This window comes from Sus scrofa, chromosome 14 (assembly GCF_054392235.1).
Source record: "Sus scrofa isolate SSC_HxYL_T2T_F1_AM1 chromosome 14, Sscrofa_HxYL_maternal_Yorkshire_Landrace_v2.0, whole genome shotgun sequence".
In the NCBI taxonomy this organism is placed as follows: Eukaryota; Metazoa; Chordata; class Mammalia; order Artiodactyla; family Suidae; genus Sus; species Sus scrofa.
The window spans coordinates 144,312,998-144,331,664 of NC_139396.1; the positions used below are offsets into that span (position 1 = coordinate 144,312,998).

The 18,667-nt window shown below is 40.5% G+C and overlaps 1 long non-coding RNA gene across 1 annotated transcript in view; it reads right to left on the minus strand.

The window, feature by feature from the left end:
- Nucleotides 1-426: 426 nt before the first annotated feature.
- LOC110256734 (uncharacterized) overlaps nucleotides 427-18,667 on the minus strand; it is a 70,993-nt gene continuing 52,752 nt past the window's right edge. Inside the window, exon 4 of the long non-coding RNA XR_014826222.1 lies at nucleotides 427-1,227. This is a non-coding gene — a long non-coding RNA (uncharacterized LOC110256734). The remainder of the gene's footprint in view (nucleotides 1,228-18,667) is intronic.

The following is an 18,667-nucleotide window of genomic DNA, read 5'->3' on the forward strand; positions in this document are numbered from 1 at the left end:
TAATGCTGATAAATTCTTGGGCTTGGAAAATGTACTTTTTTCCATGTAGTTAGAGACAATCTAAACCAAACCTCCGCGGAGGCTCTAAGTCATATAAGACCCACTCATTTCTCCTAATAGACAAGGTACAGGTTGTTGCCAAAAATATGGGCTTCTATGAAATAAGCATCTTGACTTCTTAATTTTAGCATGAGACAGTTGCAGCTGCCAAGATATACTTCTGTAAAAATCCTAAGCTCCATGGGACTCCAAAAGGTTAAAATGACAACAGCCAGCCCTGGTTTCATTCCCCTCTGAGCAAGTGGATATTTCTGATTGACAGTTACGTAGAAAAATGGAGCATACTGTAATTAAGACCATCCAGAATGGGGTTAGAGGGCATGAAATAGGCAGTTGCGATGTAATACAAGTTAAAATGGTATAGGTGGCAAGGAGCTACCGTATAACACATGGTAACCTAATCAATTCTGTGTAATAACCAATATAGGAAAAGAATCTGAAAGGAATGGATATATGTATATGTATAACAGATTTACTTTGCTGTACACCTGAAACCAATACAACTTTCTAAGTCAATTATACCCCAATAAAATTGATTACTAAAAATATATAGGTGGAAAAATACTAGTTTGCGCTAAAGGAGGAGTGGATGGAATATTTATTTATTCAGTCTTTTCCAAGGTCCTAGTAGGAATTCAGGCACTTTGCATATACAAACTCCTGTAATCCTTAAGATAGTTTCCTGTACTGGTATTATGATTATTATAGGATGTCCATTAAGCCTGGAGGTTCAGGTGAATATATGCATAACGTCATTAAGAACATTCAATCTGCAAAATGAAAAAAAATTTTTTTTTCCTGTTTTTCAACTTTATGGAACTCTGATTTACTGATGCAGAAAGTGGAGTTCAGCTGGTAATGGCATTGCTGGGGGTGAATCCAAGCTTGCCTGATTTCAAGGGCCAGGTTCCTCAGATACACCTCATGGCCATGTCCAAGGAGCCTGGCCTGCCTGGCAGATGGCACAGCATTCGACAAACAGGAACAGATGAAGTCAGGTCCAAGACAATCAGCTAAGGCAGGAGAAGTAGCAAGTATCACAGAAGTTTGCAAACAGCTCTGGAGTCCTGGGGTCAGAAGAGTCAGACAGGATGGCAGCACCAGGAAGTGGGTGATACAGCAGCTGAATGTTTGCTTCAGGCCCTGTGCTTCCTGGGAGGGAAAAGACTGCAAAGAAATGAGAGGCTTGAAGGAAAAGGCGGACTCCAGCAGGAATCACTGCAGGCGGACAGGCTGTGTGGGAAATGAGACTTTACCAGCAAGAGTGGGGCTGGCTTGGTAAAGGAGGCTTGGCTGCGCCCCCCACCCCCCAACACAGTAATTGCAGCCCCTAGCAAAGCAACCAGAAAGAATAAGTGGACTGCAAGTTAGACTTAAGAGTGAAGGTGAGAGAAAGTTGGCTGCCTTCTCTTCCAGGAAAGAAAGGGGAGCATTGCTTGACTTAGCCAAAAATCCCTTTAGAGTGGGCTCTGATCGAAACATAAAATCCCAAGAGCCCCTCAAAGCACCTGGAAAACTCCATTCAGAGTTAGAACAATTGGCTAGATGTTGGCACAGGTCAGAGCCCAGGCATGGTTTTAACTATCATTTCATGTTTGCAGCATCTTATTTTTCACCATTCTCTTAGTTTGGTGGCTTTTAAAAACCCAGCCACTGTTCATGATTGGGGGAAAATAAAAATTAGTCAAAGGGAATCTGAAGGCTGCCCACTCCTGGGGGCCTTGGCAAAATTCCAAATGAGCTGCTCCGCGCCCTGAGACTCGCTGGCAAATCAGGAGCCAGTGCCAGACTGAGAGTCCTCAGAGCCTGTGGCCGGAATTTCTATGCCACAGAGCAAACCCTATCCATTTGCCAAGGCAAGGAGAAATGGCAAGGGCCCATTTCTCAATGACTTGAGGATTTTATGCTTAGAGGCGTTAAGGTATGATGTGTCATGTAAAGTGATAATTAGAAAGGTATGAGGTTGTGGAAGGTTCTGTGTTGATACTGAGTGGCGGGATACTTAATCTCCAGATAGTTCTTTTACCTTATTTTTTTTTCATTGCATTGATCACAATTCAGAATTGTATAGTTTCTCTCATAACTTGTTTTTCATCATCTTCCCCAAGGACAAGTTCTGTATCTGCTTTGTTTATTGCTGTTGCCACCCCCATCCTCATTCCACCCCACCCTGCCCCAATTCTAGCACAAAACACAGGATAGATATTTGGGGAAGGCATGAATGAATGAGCATTGGGACTGGGTGGGTCTGAGCAGGGTCCTACGCCTGACTCCATCTGCGGAAGGACAGGCCGCTGGCAAAGGGGTCTTTGACTGTGTCATATGAATGGGGAACTGAGGCAGTCTGTGTTGGGTGGGGGGTGGGGACAGAGGACAGGGAGGTCAGGGAAGGCTCAGCAGAGGTGACAGCCTCAAGTGTGCTCTTGAAGTTGCAGGTAGCGAAAGGCACCCCGGACCTGATTGCATGAGGAAAGGCAAGCCCATGCCATGGAGCAAAGCACACCAGCAGGAGTTTGAACTGTTACCTTGCAGAGGGTAGGAAGTTACTGGGGATGGTGTGGAAAAAGCACTTTCTATGGTGCATAACAAGTACAATGACAGCAATAGCAGTTTAACACTTACAGAGCTCTTCCTATATATCCAGCCCTAGTCTAAACATTTTACTTGAATTCTTTTTAAAAATTAGAAAAAAAAATCAGTGTACATTAATTACTTCAAAATTATACTTCAGACCCATGAGTTGGAAACTCTTTACCCATTTTCTAAAAGAAGAAACTGAGGCATAGGGAAATTAGCCCAGTTAGTGTGGAGCGTGCTTGACAGCAGCCCCAGTGTCATTACTGCCACCCAGCCCGTCTCCTGACTCTTACCTGGGCTTAATCCTAGTTCAGGGGATGGTTTAAAGACATCCCCCCACACTCCCAATCAAGCCTTCATGCAGGTGATGGCATTCTTCAAGCTTTTCATCCTCACCACTGCCTTTTTTGACATTTGTTCATTGCTTTGCCCTTGGGTCACTCTTAAGACCTCAAAGGGGCTCTCACTTTGGGGCCTTAGAACCAGAAGTCCGTCAGGGCAGATGTTGAAATCTGAAGGGCCTGACTTCTGGTCCCTACTCTACTACTACGCTTTACTAGCTGTGTGACCTCAGAGAGAGTCCCCTACCCCTACGGTGCAGGGAGGGGGCGACTGTCATCACTGCCTTGCATGGAGAGGGAATTGAAGCTCCAAGAGGAAGTAAACATAAGGGAGGCGCCCAGCACAGGGCCTGCATGTTGTGCTAGAGATGCTGAAAACAAGGGAAGAAACTGTTTTAGTTTTTCGGTGTTAGCTAGTGAAGGAAGTTCAGTTGACAGCACTGTGTTTTCTTGTACCAATGTCCCAACTTTAGGTGAGCCATTAGGGAAAGGCAAATCCACAGCATGAAATGTTTGCTGCTGCTGTTGTGCCAGGCAGAGAGCTGAATGGGGAGTGTGAAAAGCCATCATAAGCTCTCTACGGCCGCTGAAGGCAGGGGATGAGGGTGTGGCATGTGTGGCAGGAGTGAAGGATGGATAATCAGGCAACAATGTTGCTGTGGTTACAGCCTAGAAAATAAAAGCTCTGTGTACCAAACAGAAGCCTCTTAAAATTCAGTTGGAATTTATAACCTGATGAAACAGGTGTTCTTGGAATTTAATTAAGCACCGAAACATTGTTCAAATCGTCCTCCCCTGGTTAGGAGCTGCCAACACACGCTTGGGGACAGCTTGGGGACAGCAGAGCCAGAATGTTCTGGGCACGAACTCTGTGGCTGTGAACTGAGAGCCCACTGCTTGCACTCACATGACTGCTGTGTCCTGAGTGTGACTTTTGCTTCAAGTTTGAAGGTGGTGAAGCTCTGGGACAAGGATGAGGAGAGTGAGGCACTTGCCTCAGAGGGACCCGGAAGGGCATGCTTGAAAGACTTGAAAATCCAGATGTGTGATATTTCAACGCACTATTTTAAAAAAATCAAAATTAGATTTAAAAAGTCCATATTGAACAAAATATTGACATTTTAAATCTTTGGCAGGATCTGAAAAGGACCAAGCTTACCCCCTAAACTCCACTTTCGAGTTCCTGTATGTATGTGGGAGCCCTGTGGGGTTCTGAAAGTGATGGCTTCTAGACTGTTCCATGGTCTCCTGTCCAAGGAGCACTTTCAGAACCCCACTGTGTAGCCCTGTGGGGTTCTGAAAGTGATGGCTTCTAGACTGTTCCATGGTCTCCTGTCCAAGGAGCACTTTCAGAACCCCACTGTGTAGCCCTGTGTGGTTCTGAAAGTGATGGCTTCTAGACTGTTCCATGGTCTCCTGTCCAAGGAGCAGTTTCTCCCTCCCTCCCTCTCAGTCTACAAACACTAATGAATTCCCTACTCTGCTATGCTTGCTCTCTGTGCTGGTCCTCTGTACAAGGGCCCTGAGGTCAACAGGGCACAGTCCCTGCTAAGACCACAGGTGAACCGAGATCACTGAGGGCACTGGGGATTCTCCTTTTGTCCTTTTAGGTCTTATTTCCTCAGCAAGGCTCTGAGATCTTTGTGTCTAGGGATATATCAGGACACAGAAGCACTATGGGATTGTGTGCAAGAGGAGATTTATGGAGTCTGAAAGCTTCAGTTTGAATCCCCATTTGCTGTTTACTGGTTATGCTTGGGCGAGATGCTTAAGTGTTTTTTTTTTTTTTTAAAGACTATTTTTTAGGGAAGTTTTACGTTTCCTGCAAAATTGAGAGCCAGGAACAGAGATTTCCTACATATCCCCATACATGCACAGCCTCCTTCATGTGCTTAGACTTTTTGAGCCTCGGTCTTCTTCCCTTTGAATGGGGATAGTGTCATCCCTACCCCCAGGATCATTGTGCAGATGTAAAGGAGATGATACAGAGAGCACTCAGCAGTGTTTGGCCTGTGGTTAGTGCTCACAAGTGTCACAGGGAATCAGTTGAAAGGTGGGAGGGGAGCAAAGGAGAGACAGTCTTTCATGGAGCAGTACAAAGGGACAAAACAGGTTGAAAAGCATCTTTCCTGAGGCTCCTGCAGCCAGAGGTGCTTTGGAGTGACTCACAAGGCTCCTGGTGACAGAGATGAGGCACGTTTCATTCTTCCAGAGTCTCCCAGGATTAACTTATTGCATATCCTGATTTAATTGTCTGCCCTTGTCATGCTGTCTCCTAGTCGTAGACATATTAGCAACAGGTATAATCTTATTGTTTTATTATTAGACGCTGATCATGGATAATGCACTTTGTTTATATCGGCTTTATGAACTTGGAACATGAACTGGAGTAGCTGATGCTGGGAACTTTATAAGCTGTTTTCAGCTGACCACCACTCTGTGTCTGGGATTAGAACTGTCTGGGCATTGCTAAGTTCTGATTGGCTGAGCTTGCTGATCAGTCAGCTGGTAGTGACAGCCCCGCAGACTGTGATCATGGTTCTTGCAGTGAAATGATATTTCCTAGGCTTTATTTCTGTAGCGTACTCATTAAAAAAAAAACTTTTTATTCAACATAATATACCATTCAGAAAAATACGTTATAGATGTATAGGTTTCATGAATTTTACTAATTCAAGATGCTCCAAAAACTAGCACTCAGATAAAAAAATGTAATATCACCACAAGCTCAGAAGCTCTCCCTGCCCCTGCCACACCCCCTTCCTGTCCCTTCTGCTTCCCTCCTCTAAGAGAAATGACTACCCTATCTTCTAGAAGCATTAAAATTGTCTGCTTTTGTGATTTATGTAAATGAAATCTCAAAGCAAGTATTCTCCTATGTTTGGCTTTTTTTTTTCTCTCTCAATGTATCTTTGTGAGATTCATCCATAGAGTTGTTATTAGTTATAAATCTTTCACTCTCATTTCTGTATATTATCTAAAACTACAACCATTTCATGATTTATGCATTTATTCTGCTATTGATGAATATTTGGGCAGTGTCTACTCTTGAGCTATTCACAATGGTGCTGTTGACACACATATGGAACAACAGAATAGAACAAAAATCCCAGAAATAAACTCTTACCTATACGGTCAAATGATTTTTGACAAGATCATTCAATGGGGAAAGGATAATCTTTCAATAAGTGGTATTGGGAAAACATTGAAAGAATGAAGCTGGACACTTACACCATATGCAGAAATTAACTCAAATGGATGAAAGACCTAAGTGTAAGAACAAAAACTATAAAATTCTTCAAAGAAAATATAGAGGAAATCTCATAGCATTTGGTTTAGCAATGATTTCTTGGATATGGCACTAAAAACACAGACAACAACAAAAAAATAAACTGGACAAAATTAAAAAAAAATAACATGAAAAACTTTTGTGTATCAAAGAACAGTATCAACAGAGTGAAAAGGCAAGTATTGAAAGGGAGAAGATATTTTCAAAATATATATCTGCTGAGTGATCAATGTCCAAATATCCAAAATATATAAAGAATTCCTACAACTCAACAACAGTAACCCAAAACAACTCAAAAAATGGGCAATGGAGTTGAATAGAAATTTCTTCTATACAGTTGGCCAATAAACACATAAAAGATGCACAACATTATTAGTCATCAGGAAAATGCAAATCAAAACAGCAGTGAGATACATTTAACACTCATTAGGATGGCTATAATTTAAAAAAAAAAACAGAAAATGAGTTTTGGCTGGGATATAGCAAAATTGAAACCCTTTCGGTGGTATTGAAATGGAGCTGCCAGTATTAAAAACAACATGAAGCTTCCTCAAAAAATTAAAAATGAGGAGTTCCCATCGTGGCTTAGTGAGTTAAGAACCCTGACACTGTCTCTGTGAGAATGCGGGTTCAATCTCACACCTCACTCAGTGGGTCAAGGATCCGACATTGCTGCAAGCTGCAGCATAGATCACAGATGCAGGTTAGATCTGGCATGGCTGTGGCTGTGGCTGTGGCTGTGGCATAGGCCTGTAGCTGCAACTCCGATTTAACCCCTAGCCTGGAAACCTCCATATGCCACAGGCACGGCTGTAAAAAAAAAAAAAAAAAAAAAAATGGAATTTCTATATGATCCAGCAATTCCTCTTCCGGGTATATACACAAAAGAATTGGAAGCCGATAATAAGACAGATATTTATACACTCATGTTCACAGCATCATTATTTACAATAGTCAAAAGGTAGAAGCAACCCAAAAGTCCACCGATGGATGGATGGATAAGGAAAATATGGCATGTACGTACAATAGAATATTCTTTTGCCTTAAAAAGAAAGAAAAGTCTGACATATGCTATAACATGGATAAGCGTTGACTACATTACCCTAAGTGAAAGAAGCCAGTCACAAAAGGGTAAATTCTGTGTGATTCCACTTACGTGAGGTACCAAGAGTAGTCAAATTCATAGAGACAGAAAATACAATGGTGGTTGCTGGAGGCCAGGAGAGGAAGGGATGGGGGGTTATTTGAATGGGTGTGGAGTTTCATTTTGGGAAGTTGAAAAAAAGTTCTAGAGAGGAATGGTGGTAATGGTTGTAAAATAATGTGAATATGCTTAATGCCTGTGAACCACACACTTAAAAATGGATGAGTCAAATTTTATTTTATGTATATTCTACCACAACTTAGGAAAAGTAAAACATAATGGTGCTGTTATGAATATTCTAATGCATTCTTTGATAACCATGTATTTTTGTGTGAATCACTGGGTTATATAGTAAACATATGTTCAGCTTTAGCTGATGCTGACATCAGTTTTCCAATGTGGTTGTACTAATGGGCACCTCTGTCTCCCTAGAAAATCATGGGAGAATTCCACTTGCTTCACATCCAAACACTGATATTATCTTTCTCTGTTATTCTGACCATTTGGGTGGTGTGTAAAATTGTCTCCTGGATTTAATTTGCCTTTTCCTTATGACTGCTGATATTGAGCCCTATTTATTCTCTTTTTAAACTATCTGTTCAAGTCTTCGCCCATTTTTTTTTAAACTGAATTGGTTCTCTTTTTCTCATAGTGTGCATAGTAAATTTTACATTTATCCTAGGTTAAGTATCTGACTCTAGCTAATGGATTCTGAAAATAAAATGTCCCCACCTGCTCAAATGTATACATTTTCATTGTGCCACTGATGAAAATTCAACTTATATGAATGAAGGTAGGTTTTCCAGAATCTTGTTTTGGTTTTGGTGGTGTATTCTAGTTCAAGCCTTTACCAGCAGTGGCCCTAAGACATCACTTGCTTGATGGCTGGTTTTGGTCAGTGTGCCAACCCTAGCTACCCAGGACAGTCAGCATAGACCAAGAGAGCTAAGGAAGGGTGAGTCAGGGAGGTAGAGACTCCATGGCCTGAACACCAGTTGAATGTTAGGTCTGCTTTGATTGATGGACTGCAGTGGGTCTGCAAACATCTAAATTACATGCAGAATGGTATGTTGTGGGTCTGTAATTTTTTTTTTTTTTAAGGAGGTCAAAGCTTTTGTCTGTTCTCCAAGGGAGGCGAGTCTGAAGCCTCTGAAAGGGTAGACATCCATCCTTGGTTGAACATGAGGCCAGTCTTGTTGAAGCTGATTCTCTCTCAACTTCCGTTTCCTCTCCTGCCTGTCTCTACTTGAAAGAAACCCAATCATTTTAATGTTAACCTGATTGCCCTAAGAAGGTTGTCTGGAAGGTTTTACCCCTATCTTCCCCTCACTGTGGATAAGCTGTGATAGGCTGAATAATGGATCCCAGAGGTATCCAGGTCTTAATCCCTAGAACCTGTGTGCCTTATTTTCTATGGTAAAAGGGACTTTGCAGATGGATGAAGTTAGGAATGCTGAGATGGGGTGGTCCAGGTGGACCCAAAATGTAATCTTCAGTGTCCTTATAAGAGGGAGGCAGAGGAGCTCTGACTATAGAAGAGGCATTGTGACTATGGCAGCGAGATGCTATACTGCTGACTTTGAAGATGAAGGAAAGAGCCATTAGCCAAGAGATGCAGACTACCTCTAGAAGTGGGAAAAACAAGAAAACATTCTCCCTAGAGTCTCCAGTAGGAGCCAGCCCTTCTGGCACCTTGACTTTAGCCCAGTGAAATGGATTCGAGACTAGAAATTAAGAGAATATATTTACCTTGTTTTAAGATACTGAATTTATGGTAATTTGTCATAGCAGCGATAGGAAACTAATACAGGGGTTTATTAAATATTCACCCATGGGGACCTGGGAGAGCCAGATACACAAAAACTGCTGGTGAACAGGCTTCATTTAAGACCAGTTTTGAAAAAAGAGTGTGAAACGCGTCCCTGGACTGTGGACCTTGTTTTATGAAAAGGCTCCATGAAGCCCTGAGAGGCATGCGGTAATGCTGTCCCTTGGCTCCCCCAGGATGAGGTCTGTGTGGAGGCGAGGGATGGCTGGGCCACTGGGCACTGGTGTGCAGACGGGGGTGCTGCTCCTGGTTAGGTAATCTTGGGAAGTTCAGATCACCTCTCAGGATGACACTTCTTCCTTCATAAATCCAAGACACTCTCTCTTGGGGTTGAATGACCACGTGGAGTGTCATGTGGGATCTATTTCCCTGGCTTTTTGCCTAGAGGCCTTCTCAGACACTGGCTGTCAGCTTTGTACCCTGGGCTCAGGGGTACATTTTCTTGTCTCAGAACTACAGACCACCCCCCACCCCCAGACTGGGTCCTCCATTCCTGGAGCTGGTGGCCCTGAGCGATTGCCATTCTAATATGGGCTTTGGTCCCTAAGGGTTGGTAGTGGTGCAGCACAGGGATTAAGAGCTGGGACTTAAGACACACACTGTTCTAGGCTCAGATCTCACTTCTCCACTTATTATTTTGTGGCCTCTGGAAGTCACATTATCTTCAGTTTCAGCTTTATCATGTATCAGTAATAAATGTATCTAAATATTAAATATATATACATACACATATGTAATACCTTGTTATATGTATACATATATAACAAAAGTGGAGAATATAAATGTGTCTATTTTTAAGGGGAATAAGTGAATAATACACTTCAAACACTTAACCTTTAATGAATGATGACCTTCATTACATTTATTATGGATGAAGCTCTTCTGTCTCTACCTTTTTTGGGAGGCAGGAGGAGGGATGTTACTTCTGTCTTGAGAGCTTCCCAGCTCCCTCCAGTGTTAGGGCCAGTTACAGTCTGAAAGGCAGCTTGTGACAGGGTACACAGCTGCAAGACCCTAATTCTCCAAGGAGGCTTTTTGGGGTCCTCTCCCTCACCTGCCAGAGACCAAGGAGCCACGTTTTGTTTGCCTTGAAGCTGCCTCTGTCCAGAGCTGCCCTGAGAATGGCCATTCAGATGCAAGAAAGGACAATGGTCCCCAAGGTCATCTGTTCCTTGTCCCATCACCAGTTGAAAGCTCTTTCCTGCAAGCCAGGTGGTGTTGCTGGAGCCAGCATTCAAGGAACTTCACCTTAATTGGGCATCTCATTATCCCATTTCTCGGACCTAGAAGGGCTTGCGTGTCGCCAGGGCAAGCTCAGCCCAGGAGAGAGGCATTAATCTGCAGACAAGGCAGAGCAAGTTAATCAGCCTGTGGAGGGGGGTGAGCAGAGAGAGAGGGAGAGGGCCTGGCTCTGAGGTCCCAAGCCTTGCAAATGACTATCAGGAAACTCATTATTTCATTTAGAAATTAATTTCTTCCTGAGAGAGAAAAATCACTCTTGATGTATTTGTTTCCTCCGTAATGACGGCAGCCTTACTTCTGCTCCCCCTCTTGCCTCCCACCCCCACGTTTGCTGCTACGAAATTATTTGGAAAAGCAAAAGGTGGCATGCAGGATGCAGCCCTCCTACAGGGGAACCTGAGGACCAGCAGCTCAGGTGGCCTGTGGGGTCCACCGGGCTGGGCACGACCCACCTGGCTGGGCTGAACGGCAGGCAGGGGGCAGCCATGTGCCATGAGCTCCTGCCTCACACACGTGGCCACTGCCTGGGAGCCTCCATAAATCCTTTTCACTCTGCACCTCCGAAGAGCCCTGATGGTGAGAGAGGCAGCACCTTCTAGCCTCATTTTGCAGATGACCAGGGAAAACTGACCAGATGGACATCGCCTTGCCCAGGCAGAGTGCAACCTGGTGCCAGGCATAAGGCTCCCTCTCCCATTACTTGGAGAATTCTTCCCTTATATAGCTGGCAAACTTTTTTTTTTTTAATGGAAAATTTCAACTATGTGCCACAAGAAATAGAATAGTATTGAAGTTTCCTATGCCCATCACCTAGATTTATCAGTTTTCAACATGGTCAACCATTCTTTTTATCTACCCTCTCACTTTTTGTTTTTAGTGAAATGTTTTAAAGCAAATATTGACATCAGATCATCACCCACAAATAATTTAGCATGTATTTCTAACTAGCAAAGACTTAAAAACAAACATAATCACCATGTCATTATCACATCACTCAGAATTAAAAGGTGTTGCTTTAGATCATCCAACCCTGTCCATATTCATTTCTCTGATTTATGAAAGAATTATTTTTTTTTAGTTTGTTACTTAAAAAACAGAATTTAAAACTGATAAAGAAATTGCAAGAACAGTGCAAGGAACTCTCATATCCTTTTGCCTAAATTAGCCAAATACTTACATTTGCTCTATTGGATTTACTATGTGTTTTTGTGTGTATATATGTATATATATATATTTCCGAGTAATGTGAGTATATTGGTGATCCTATTCCTTTATTCATAAACACTTCAGCGTGCGTTTCCAATGGCAAAGGCATTTTCTTATAAAACCACAGTATAATTACCCAGAGCCAGAAATTTACCACTGATAGAATACTATTATCCACCCTCAATTCACATTCAAAATTTGGCAATTTTCTCAAGAATTCTTTTTATAGTTACGTATTTTCCTCCAGTCCAGACCTAATCCAGGATTGACCATTTCATTGCTAGGTCTCTTTCTGTATTCTTTTTCATATGGAAAAGTTCCTCAGTTGTTCTTTGTCTTTCGTGACCTTATCATGCTTTTTAAGGGTACAGGGCAATTATTTTGTAGAATGTCCCAATTTGGGCTTGTCTGAGGTTCCCTTATGATTAAAGTTCTGACTTTCTGACAGTAATACCCAAAGTGGTTATGCTGTCTTGGTCTCACAGTGCATCATATCAGGAGGATCTTGGTGATGGTTTTTGATCCTCCTTTGATCATTTGGTTAAGGTCATGTCCCTAGGTTTCTCCATTGTACAATTAATTAATAAGTAACTAATGGGAGCTCCTTATTCTTTGAGCACTTCCTTAATTTCTGTTGCAACAATGTGTTCCAGGATATCCTGTGTTTTCCTTGTTCCAGATCTGGAATCAGCTTTTTCAAAAAGTTCTTATTCTTTTTAAAGGAGAATAGAATTTAGAAGCCAAGCTTTGGGTGCTAAGTTTGCTCATTGCTACTGTTACCTCACTCCTTCTGTGATGCCTCAGTGAACAGAGATAAGGAAATACAGGTATATGCATGTATTTTATTTATATAACTATAAATTATTAAAGTTATATTAAATCTATGCATTAACCTTGATGCCTGTAGTCTCAGCACATTGTAGCGGTTCCTCCTTCCACGTTTGCGTCTCCATCCTCCAATCTTGAGAAACTTGGCCCTTGATATATGTTACCCTCAACGTATTTACTTACCTGTTTAAGTCTAGAATAGATAGAAAGTGGCTTCAGAGTTGTTAATACCTACCACAGTGAAAAGAAAACTTGTTGACTGTGGTTAGCATCTGTTTATGGTTCTTTTTAAAAAAATACTAGATCGACATTTGCGAATCAAGTGTACATTTCCAAAAGTTTTGACAAATGCGTACTCTTGAAATCCACATCACTATCAGGATAGAGAACATTGCCATCACTTTAGAAAGTCAACTTTTATCCCAGTCAGCTTTTCTTCAGAAGCAGTCACTTTTCTTACTTTTTCTACCTTAAATTACTTTCACCTGTTCTAGAGCTTCATATAAAAGGGGTCATACAATATTCTTTTGGGTTTGGATTCTTCCATTTGGCATAATATCTGTGAAGTCTGTCCATGTTGTGCACATAGTAATTTATTCCTTTTTGTAAAGAACTAGTACTCCATTGTATAAATACACTGCAATTTGTTTATCCAGTCTCCTATTGATGGGCATTCCCCAGCACCACCCCCAGCACCCTTGGGGCTATTAAGAATAAAATAACTACGATCTTTCTTGCACATGTCTTCTTGTGGATATATGTTTTCATTTATCTTGGGTAAATAACTAGGAATGGAATTTCTGGGTCATAGGGTAGGTAAATATTTAACTTTTACCTTGTTAACTAAGAAACTGATAACCTCAGTCTTCCACACCCTCCCCCACCCCAGGTTATTTTGCAGTTAGTTGTGTATCTCAGAAAGGTCTACATATTAATTTGGTTTTTATATCTCTATCACACTCTTAGCTGTCTCCCCACCTTATGCCATTTTATTTCTGGGAGGTACCCAAACATTTGGCTTACAGAATATTCCACATTCTGGACTTGGTTGATCACTTTCTTTTTATGTCATTTAGCTTGTTACTCTATTCCTGGTATTTTCTGTTATCTTGCAGTTATATCTAGAGAATGAGCAGATTGTTCTTTTTGTTTGTTTGTTTTAAAAAAAGGAGTATTTCATAGGTGGAGCTATATGTTTTGTATTGTAATACACCAGGAAGCATGTAACATGTATTTCCCCCACTTTAGCATTGCAAAGATAGATTTGTGTGTGTATGTGCTGTTGGCCTCATATCGCCATTATAATGTTCTCCATCAACTTTACAGCCAATGAATTTTAGCATCCATTCATAGTTATTGCCTAAATCTATTATTTCAATGCGGTTGCCACATGGTGATATTCAAATTCCATTAATCCTTCTGCTTTTATTACCTGGGATTTCTCTGTAGGGAGGAACTTTCCCCAATAATCTTTTCATTACTCTGAAAGAACAGGTGGAGTAAATGTTTGATCTTTTCACTTTATCAAATTTTGGAGTAATAACTTGGTGCCTTAGCAACCTCCAGTGGTGATGGTTGAGATTTAATTTTTTCAGTATCACAATGAACTCATGAAGTTTTATATATTTGATATGTTTTGATCCATTGCAGTCATTATTTTTTCTCACATTATGTCCTCTTAGGCCACCATGTGCCTTTGATTTGGCTCCTGTGACCTTTTGGCATGACTCGATTTGTCTTTGATAGCTTCCTTGCCTTCCTGGTACAATAGGATATCTTATCCTCATCTTGTGTATTTCCAACCTCAGACTTGGAATCAGTCATTTCTAAGAGACATCCTGGTGCCTTTCTGTGGGTAATGATATTTAGAGAGCACAATCTGGGCATTAGAGCTGCTCACTGCCCCTGGGTTGTCATTGCTTCTAGACCTTTTCAATGGACAGAACTAGAGAATACTTATTTTTAGAAACAGAAAAAAAAATTTGATTACATACTGGTATTGTCCATTCCAATTTAACTCGATGGGGTCTTTAACCTCTTTGATTTATACTCTTTATATTTTCAACATCTTTATTTCTAATGGTGTCCAATTGATTATTTGCTACAAAATACATGTAACACTTTAAAAATCACAAGGAGTTCCTGTTGTGGCTCAGTGGTTAATGAACCCAACTAGTATGCCTGCGGACGGGGGTTTGATCCCTGGCCTTGCTCAGTGGGTTAAGGATTCACATTGCCATGAGCTGTGGTGTAGGTCACAGAGGCAGCTCAGATCCTGTGTTGCTGTGGCTGTGGCTTGGCCAGCAGCTACAGCTCCGATTCAACCCCTAGACTGAGAATCTCCATATGCTGCACGTGTGGCTGTGAAAATGACAGAAAAAAACAAACCAACAAACAAAAAAAACCACAATAGGCATAATAGTGCTGCATGTAATTCTTCTGCTCCATGTCATGTCAATGATATCTATGTGGTGGTTGGGCTTGGTGAGGCTGGCCAGGAGGATCTAAGACAGCTGACTCACCTGCCAGGTGCCTGGGCAAGGGTAGCTGGAAACCTGGGCTCAGCTGGGCCCTTTTCTTTCTCCAAGTGGTTTCAGGGCTTTCCTATGAGATGGTCTCACTAGCAGGGGAGTAGGACTATCTACACAGTGGCTTAGGGTTCTAAGAGAGTAAAGTGGAAGCTGCCAGTCCATTCGAAGGCTGAAGTCTGACTGACTGTCATTTCCACCATATTCTATTGGTCAGAGTAGTTGAAAGCCAGTCCAGATTCAAAAGGAAGGAAAACTGATCCCAATTTTGGATGAAATGACTGTGAATGAATTCATAGCTATCTATAAACCACTACAACAGCTACTCTTTCAAATACCATACTCTAAAGAGCATTCTGTACCTTTTATCACTGAAGAATATAACCAGGAAAGTAGTCTATATACTTTTTTAAACTGCATGATCCTCCATCATATGGAAGTTTCATTATTTTTTCAACAAATCCCCAGTAGATGAACACTGATTTTATTTCTACTCTCCTGTCATTATGAAAAATGCCCCAGTTAATTTTTTTGTAAATCATCATTTTGTATTTTTGATGGTAATGATTCCTAGAACTGTGATTGTGAGGTGAAAGGATAGGTGCATATGTGATTTGCTGGACATTGCCAAATTCTCCTCCATAAATGTTATATCAGCAATGCAGCTATGTATGAAGTACCCATTACACCATAACCTCACCCACAGAGAGTGTTATCCAACTTATTAATTTTTGCCAATAGGTGAGAAATAGTATTTCAGTTTACTTTTTGGGGGGATCCTTGAAGTTTATTGAGGTGTACAATGAACTAATTTTAGCATAAAGTTTGATATACTTTTATGTATATACACATCTGGAACCATCATCATTATCAAGATAAAATATGCTTTCAGAACACAGAAGCCTTCTTTCTGCTCTTAGTCAGCATTGCTGCCAGAACTAACTAATATTCTGATTTCTAGCACCATGGAGATATCTTTACTTCATATAATAAATCATGCAGCAGGAATTATTATATTTCTGACTTCTTTCACTTGACATAACTATGAGATTCATCATGTGGTTATAGGTAGCATGTTGGTTATTTTCTATTGCTCTGTGGTATTTTACTATATGGATAAATAAATTATGACATAGTCATTCTGTTGACGGGCATTTGGATTTTTTTCTAATTTTTTTTGGGAGGTGTTCTTTTTTGAATAACACCAGTATGAGCAATTGTGTTTATCATTTTTGGACATATGCACTTATTTCTCTTGGGTATTTATTTAAAAGTGGAATTTCTGGTTCATGGTGTCAGCACATACTACCTTTAGCTGACCCTGCCAAATAGTTTTCCAACATAGTTGTACCAATTTGCTCCTCACCAATAGCCTATGAGAGTTCTCGTTGATCCATATCCTTGCCAACACTTATTAGTTTTTTAAACTAACCGCCATTCTGGTGGGTGTGTGGTGATGTTTCATTATGATTTATATTTGTATTTCCTTAGTGACTAATGGTATTAAGAATCTTTTCATAGTCGTTTGAATATCTTCTTTTGTGAAATGCCTATTAAAGGGTTTGGTTTTTTTTTTTTTTGTCCATTTTATATTAGATCATTTTGCCTCTTGATTATTTCAGGAATTCTTTTTATATTTTAGATACGACTTTTTTGTCATATATATGCAGTTTTATTTGCTCTGATTTTGAACAAGGTCAAGTATCTTTTTATTAAAGTTCTTGGATTGTTGGTTTATATGTTTTGCTTATTTCAAATTTTGTTGTTAGCCTTTTTATTTTAGGAGCTATTCATGTATTTGGAATATTAGTCTTTTGTCCATGATAGTCGTTGTAATAGCTTCCCTGCTTGCCATTTTCTCAACTTTATAGGTTTTTTTTTCCCGTGCAAAAGCTTTTTAAAGCATGTCCTTAAATTTATATATATTTTCTTTTATTGCTTCTAGATTTTGAGTCATAGCTGGGATAGATTTTTCTCTATTTTTTAAAAACTTTTAAATCCTTACTCCATTTGGAATTTAGCCTAAAGTGTGATATGAGAAATGAATATTTTATTTTTTTCCGTATGGTCATCCAGTAGTCTCAACATCATTTATTAAAATTTTCTTTTCCCATTTATTTTAGATACTGCCTTCATCATATATTAAATTGCCATATATGCTTAGATCTGGGGTTTTCTATTGGACAACTGGTATCAGTGATATGATAGCACATTGTTTTATTCATAAAGGCTTTATATTTTAATATCCAGTAGGTCTAGCCCCTACCTTGCCAATACTCTTTGTCTTGGGAGCTTTCTTGGGTATTCTTGCTTATTTATCCTTTCATATGGACTTTGTTGTTAATTTATTTAGCCTCAGAAAAAAATAAAAGCTGACTGAACCTTTTTTGGGATCACAATAAAAGTCTTTAAGATGCTGAGTTTTCCTAAGAACATGTGTCTTTTCTGTTGGTTACAACAGTTTTTATGTTTTCAGGAGTACTTTATGGGTGTCCTCATACAAGTTATGCACATTTCTTCTGAGTTTAATGCTTAGGTATTCTATTTTTACCCCATCCCCCATCCCCTGCCTTACTATTGTGAATGGGGTTTTCTCTTCTTCTTTCCTTATATCTGTATATATGTGAAGTCAATCAAGGTCCAGTCAGGAGGCAAAAGTAGTACCAATTATTTTAACACAGATTATTTCATACAACTACTCATTAACTGATATCAAGGTGTTAAGTGGGTAACTGAAAAGAGAAGGCCAAGGTTGTCTTGCGGACCTGAGTGAGGAAGAAACTGCAGAAGTGGCTACTGTCCCTAGGGCTGGTAAAAGGGAAAAAAGAGGAAGTGACTAGAGCTGAAAGTTTGAGAGGTGTCCTTCCGTGCTGACACTCGGACTTCGAGGAGGAGCCTGTCGGGCTGCTGCTGGCCTCTCCAATCTGGGAAGCAGACCTTTGAGGAAAGGACATTGGCTTGTTGGAGCTGGTGCCTCTGATGGGAACATGATGAGGCTGGTTCTATAATCTTTAGAGAAACTGAAAGATCTTGCTGCTGCTTCTAGGCTGAGGGGGTTATTGCTTGGAGACATTCACAGGAACAAGAAGTTGGCAAGAAGCAAAAAGGAAAATCGAGTCCCTCTTCATCCTCTGTCCTTGAGATATTCTTCGAGGGCCCCCTCCTTTTAAAGCCACACAGGGAGAAAAATACGTCCAGGTCTGTAGTACTGCACACTTAATAGAGATGACTCAAGTTTACATGACCTGTAAGTTCTAGTAAGAATAAATCCATTATTCACTTAACTGAAAAACTTGAAATTGGGTTTGTAGAATCCCATTTCTGCATCGCAAAGCTGAGTATGCATAGGTGGGTTTTAGCTGAAAGACAATAGTTTAATAGCTGGCAGAGTATGTTAATTTTCTATTAGGCTGTTTTAATAAATTCTTTGATTATTATAGTTTTACCCATGATTCTTTGGTTTTATGATTATATCATTTGCAAGTAGAGGTGTTTCAACCTCTTTCCTTCAAATTATTACTGCTAAATTTTAATCTTGGTTCCTAAAATGTCTCAATCACAATGACTAGGAAATCTAAGTCACACTGCTCTTGGAATTAATTACTCCTCTTTCTTGGAATGACT